Source organism: Pelophylax lessonae, assembly GCF_965119305.1.
Source record: "Pelophylax lessonae genome assembly, chromosome: 3".
Lineage (NCBI taxonomy): Eukaryota > Metazoa > Chordata > Amphibia > Anura > Ranidae > Pelophylax > Pelophylax lessonae.
This window is the reverse complement of record NC_138770.1, coordinates 45,697,203-45,703,202: the sequence shown is the minus strand read 5'-3', so window position 1 is coordinate 45,703,202 and position 6,000 is coordinate 45,697,203.

The window sequence follows — 6,000 nt, the reverse complement described above, 5'->3', positions numbered from 1 at the left end:
GTCACACAAAAAGATTCCCTATCTCTCTGTCTGTATTATCCATCAATGCAGATCACCCAAAAATTCCAATCTTTCTCTTTAAACGCTCATGTGAAATAAGCACATATGCAGCTCAGTGTACAATTCTGGCAAAAGCACATGTAACATCATCCCGCACCCGCCAATAAAAAGACAACGAAGACCCCCGAAGCTGGAAGAAGATATTGGTGCCTGCAAAGAAACTCAGGTCTCAGAGCTGGAGCATTGGTGAGTGATGGCAAACTTTAGTTCTGCTTTAAAACCCATGTCAGCTTACATTTTGCTGTGTGCGTTGTATTAGGGGGACTTCCCTTCACTTTCTGTCCCAGAGATAAATAGGAAATTTCTACAAACTGAGGGGAAGTCACCAAAACTCAAAAATGTGGATAATTTATCACTTTCAGTCCTAATGATGATGGATATCATGACCAATGGAAAGGATGAATTTCCACTGGGGGGACTCCTTCGGTTACCCCTTAAACTGATCACTATCCTTTCCCAATCCCAGACATTATCCTAATCCTTGACACTCTCCCCCCGTGTCCCCGAAACTCTCCCTCCCCTGTCTCTGTTCCCGACACCTCCCCTTCCCCTGTCCCTGACACCCCTCTTCCCCTGTCCCTGACACTCTCCCTTCCCCGATGCTCCCCCTTCCCCTGTCCCCGACACTCTCCCTCCCCGGTCTCTGTCCCCGCCACTCCTCCATCCCCTGACACCCCCCCCCCCCCGCTGCCCCTGTCCTCGACACTCGCCCTCCCCCTGTCTCTGTCCTGGACACTCCCCCTTCCCCTGTCTACAACATGTCCCTCCCTTGTCCCTGACACACTCCCTCCCCTGTCTCAGTCCCCGACACTCCCCCTTCCCCTGTCCCCAACACTCTCCCTCCCCCGTCTCTGTCTGCAACACTCCCCTTCCCTCTACCCCCGCTGTCCCTGTCTTCGACATTCCTCCTGTCTCTGGCCCGGACCCTCTCCCCCGGTCCTCGACACTCCCCCTTCCCCTTTTGCTGTCCCTGACACTCCCCTTCCCCTGTCTACAATATCTCCCTCCCTTGTCCCTGACACACTCCCTCCCCTGTCTCTGACACTCCTCTTCCCCTGTCCCCAACAATCCCTTCCCCTGTCCCCATCAAAAACCTTCCTCTATTCCTGACAGTCTCCTTTCTCTGTCCTCATCAATCCCTCCCCCACCCCCTCCCGTACTCGTCCCTGATGCTCTTCATCCCCTGTCTCCGACACTCCCCTTCTCCTGTCCCCAATGCTCTTTGTCTCCTGTCTCTGACACTCCCCTTCTTCTGTCCCCGACGCTCTCCCTCCCGAGACAATAAATCTGGGTCAGGGTTACTAGAGGCCAGGGCTGAATAACTTATCCTGGAAGCTCTCTGATGCTTCCTCCTGTTTCTGGGATATTGGAGAATGTTCTAGAACTAGTGGGTGGAGGCTAGGAGGGGGCTGTCATGAATATTTATGGGCCCTCCGCAGGAGTAGGCTTGGCAATGGACTGGGAAACCCATAAATAGATATGGGCCATGCCAACAAAGAAAGTTGGGTGGAAGATGGAGATGCAGTGCTGAGGGAGGCTGTCCGTGGCCCTTGATGGACCCCTTAACTGGGCGGTTACCTCAGGCTGGAGCTCGGGAGGCTGGCCTGGAAGGATCCCACTACAAGACACAGTTGGAGGGATTCAAGTCAGAGAGTCCACAGAGAGAGAGAGAGACAGTGAATGATCAGCATGGTGCAGGGACAGTAAGGGGAGAGACTGCCAGCTGTAGCAGATTTCTCTTGAAAAACTTTTTTGCTATTGTCAATTGATATTAGGGATGGAGACGCACGGCAAATCCCACCGTGCGCCTCATTTAAAGTCCCGCCCTTCCCCCTCCTCTCTTACCGAATCAGGGATGGAGAGACATAACATTGACAGACAGGGTTATATAACATTGTGTCACTGTGCACTGACCGTATAGAGTGGCTTATATCCCTTAGCCCAATACGCTGTGTCAGTACAGATTCCCTCCGGACCAGTTGGGGGTTTCTTTGCACTCCTAACACATATATGAACCTGATACATTTTTCATACTCCATGTATATGCCACTTCTGTACATACATTGTAACAATTGGCGATTGGTTCACCAGCCTTTACTTTTTGCTTTGCTGCACAGCGTCTCTGGCGGTGCCTGCTGGTGGGCGGGGACGTTTCCTACTGTCCTCCTCGGGAGCTGCGATGTGCGGCGGCCTCCCCCCCGCTCTCCCTACGCCCGTTCGGGCGCGGGGGGGCGGGTGGGCGGTACCGCCGCACATCGGCGCCACGCCCTGCGCCGACGTGTGGCGTCACTTTGGCGCCAACACGCCGACGGCTGTTTTTCCACCTCAGTGCATTTAGAGGCAGTCCGGTGTATGGCTTGGCAATCTGCCTGCCGTTCCCGCGGGTCCTCATGTATGCACTGACGTGACGCTGGGAGCCCTAGTGTCGGTGGCCAACGGCGAAGTCAGAGCACACTCTCTGCTCTTTATGGTATCTCTTCATTCGGTAATTCACATTTTCACCTCTCTATTTATTTCTCACAGGCTCACGGCTTTTTACTTTATCCAACATTTCACAGTATCAGCACAATCACCACTCGGTTTCAATTCATTCAACCTGGTCACTGGTTTATTTCACCTTCTCACTGGTATACTATATCACCATCTCTTTACTTACTTGACTGTGTTTTTTTACCCACGCTTTCTTAGTCTGTACCCCTACTCAATAATTTCTATACAATAATATGCAAGTTAATATGAAGTCTTTATATACCCTACTCAACAATTTTTATATAATAATATGCAAGCTAGTATGAAGTCTTTCTATATAATCTATATAATATATACTCTCATATACTCTCCTTTACTCATTCCATATAGATACTTCTATACCATCATTTATTATATACTCAGTAATCACTTCCTTTTACTCATTCCATATAGATACGGTATTTACGTGATTACAAGCATCAATCTCATCACTTTCATCTATATTTCCCTTGTGTGCGGCGTCCTTCGCCCTGTCCATGGACCTTATGCTCCCTCAGCTCCCGTGGGAGGCGTTTGGGTCTCTGCCTCCGCCTCCAGTTTTGCTTCACCGCCAGTCTCACTGTGTAAGTTTGTGGGAATGTGGGGATCATTTCCCCTTTCCCCCCCCCCCCCTCCCAGTCTTTTTACCATCATATAACACAATGTTTCCTATACACATTTTTTATAGATATCGATCATATACCTACTCTTGAAGAAGTGGAAAATTCAGTCCACGAAACGCGTCAGTCATTAATGGTTATGATGTACTTTTATACTCTGTTACTCTTTTACATTGCCATGCTGGTTTAATTAAATCTGATTTGGGGGTGTTCAACCTTGCCATTGAATTTTATACTATGTATTTATGATGTTTGTATCTACATATCATGCTGTCACATGTAATATTGTGCACATCAATAAATGTAATTATTTTGTTCCATCAGTCTGGTCAAATTATGTCTCTCATCTAAAGTCCCAACTTTTTTGCTATTGTCAATTGATATTAGGGATGGAGACGCACGGCAAATCCCACCGTGCGCCTCATTTAAAGTCCCGCCCTTCCCCCTCCTCTCTTACAGATTTCTCTTGAAGACAGTGGTGTGCCAAGTCTTAATGCAACCTCGCCCTGGGGAATCTCCATGTGTGTGTGCCAATTAGGCAGGACTAGGGAAGAAAGTCAGTCAGTAGGACTAGGAAGAAGAGCAGCTAGGTGTGGCTGGTGGCAGCCAGATGGGTTAGCATTCAGCAAGCAAGTGGAGCTGGGATCAGTGGCAACAGGGAGGCAGAAGGAGATATGTCATGCTGTATCACTCCAATTGTGCTACTTTGGCAAAGGGACTGAAAGTTCCTGCCTGTAATGGGTCTAGGCAGAACTAGAAACGGTTAGTTCCCTCAAGAGCGAATCAGCAGGAGCTGTATATAGAGAAACCAAATGTGTGCAGTTGGAAGGAAGAAGAGGATCTTTGTAAATAGGGAGGAAGTTGTCCCTTGTTCTCATACCTGCCAACTGTCCCGTTTTTCCCAGGACAATCCCGGCAAATAGGAGCCTGTCCCGGGTATTTTACATTTTAATCAGGGACATTGTAAATAATTTTTTTTTAATTTTGTGCCACACAGTGTCGCTCTCACCCCAGCTAGGAGTTGTAGTTCTGGCAGCAGGTTGTCTCTCTCTCTCTGTGCCCACTCACTCTTCCCGCCTGTCGCAAATTTAACGTGTCACCGAAGGCAGGGTGTCAGCATGGTGCACTTTCCAAAATCCACCAGCAGGGGGAGGCAGAGCACCTTCCGACAAGCTGGAGGCCTCACACTCCATTAATTACTACTATCAATAATGTTTTTTTTATAGATATAATTTATACACCTGTTAATTGAGATATATATATATATATATATATATATAGTTTTCTAGCTCTAGATAAATGTGTGTACATATCCGTGTATGTGTGTGTATATATATATATATATATATATATTGCTAAAAAAAAATTAAACAGACCTCAATCCTCAATGGGAAAAATCTCATGCTGGATATCTATACTGGTATGGACTTGGTATGTGTTAGGATGGTATGAACTGAGTAATGTGTTAGGATCTATACTGGTATGGACTGGGTAATGTGTTAGGATCTATACTGGTATGGACTGGGTAATGTGTTAGAATCTATACTGGTAGGGACTGGGTAATGTGTTAGGATCTATACTGGTATGGACTGGGTAATGTGTTAGGATCTATACTGGTATGGACTGGGTAATGTGTTAGGATCTATACTGGTATGGACTGGGTAATGTGTTAGGATCTATACTGGTATGGACTGGGTAATGTGTTAGGATCTATACTGGTATGGACTGGGTAATGTGTTAGGATCTATACTGGTATGGACTGGGTAATGTGTTAGGAAGGAAAGGATGCCACATTGTTTTATGTAAATGAAAATTATCACCCTACAGAGGGCTGAATTCAAAGACAGGTGAATAAAGTATGAAAGGTGCTCAGGTCTGACCATATAAAAATGGAATATGTAAATCTAAATAAAGTGCAAGGTGTAAATAAGTACAATAAAACCTAATTATACCAGATAGTATAATCATACTTATTTACACCTTGCACTTTATTTATATTTCCATATTCCATTTTTTGTATGGTCATACCTGAGCACATTTCACACTTTAGAATTGCAGGGAATTGTGATGAGAATTTTAAACTTTAGGCAGAAGTAGTGCAGCTGAATGGGAGAATTATTCCAACTCTGCTACTTTGGCCTCAAGTTTTCAATTCCCTTTTCAATTTCCTGTAATTCTCTCTTTATGAAGTAGACCCTATAATCTGATAAGTAGGCGGAGATTAATTATGCAGAGTGGGCGGAGCTTCGGGGAAGTGGGTGTGGTAAGTAATTGATAGCTGTGCTGCAAAGTGTCCCTGGAAATTTTTTTCAAATGTTGGCAACTATGCTTCTGTGTTCTGGACATTGTCAAGTTGGGCATCCCATAATTCCCTACCACATCCAAGTTATCATCCCCTAATAAAACAAGAAAAACAAGCCAAGGAATTTTCTCTGTGTTGGAGAAAATAAAGAAATGCTTTGTGACTGACTCTGCAGCAATGGGGAACCCTAACTTCAGCAACTCCTGCGGGGGTAGTGCTACACCCTGTTTCTGATCCTCCCTAACACTGTCCTTGACACCCTCCATCTCCTTTCCCCCGACATTCCCTTGTCCCCGACATTCCCTTGTCCCTGACACTCTCCCTCCCCGGTGTCCGACACTCTCCTTTTCCTGTCCCCAACACTCCCCTTCCCCTGCCCCGACACTCTCCGTTCCCCTGTCCCTCGACACTTTCCTTACCCTCTCCCTCGACACTCTTCTTACACCCTCCTTTTTCAATTGCCATTAAATGCCCATCCTAAAAATAAGGTAGACAGACTGCTGTAAAATA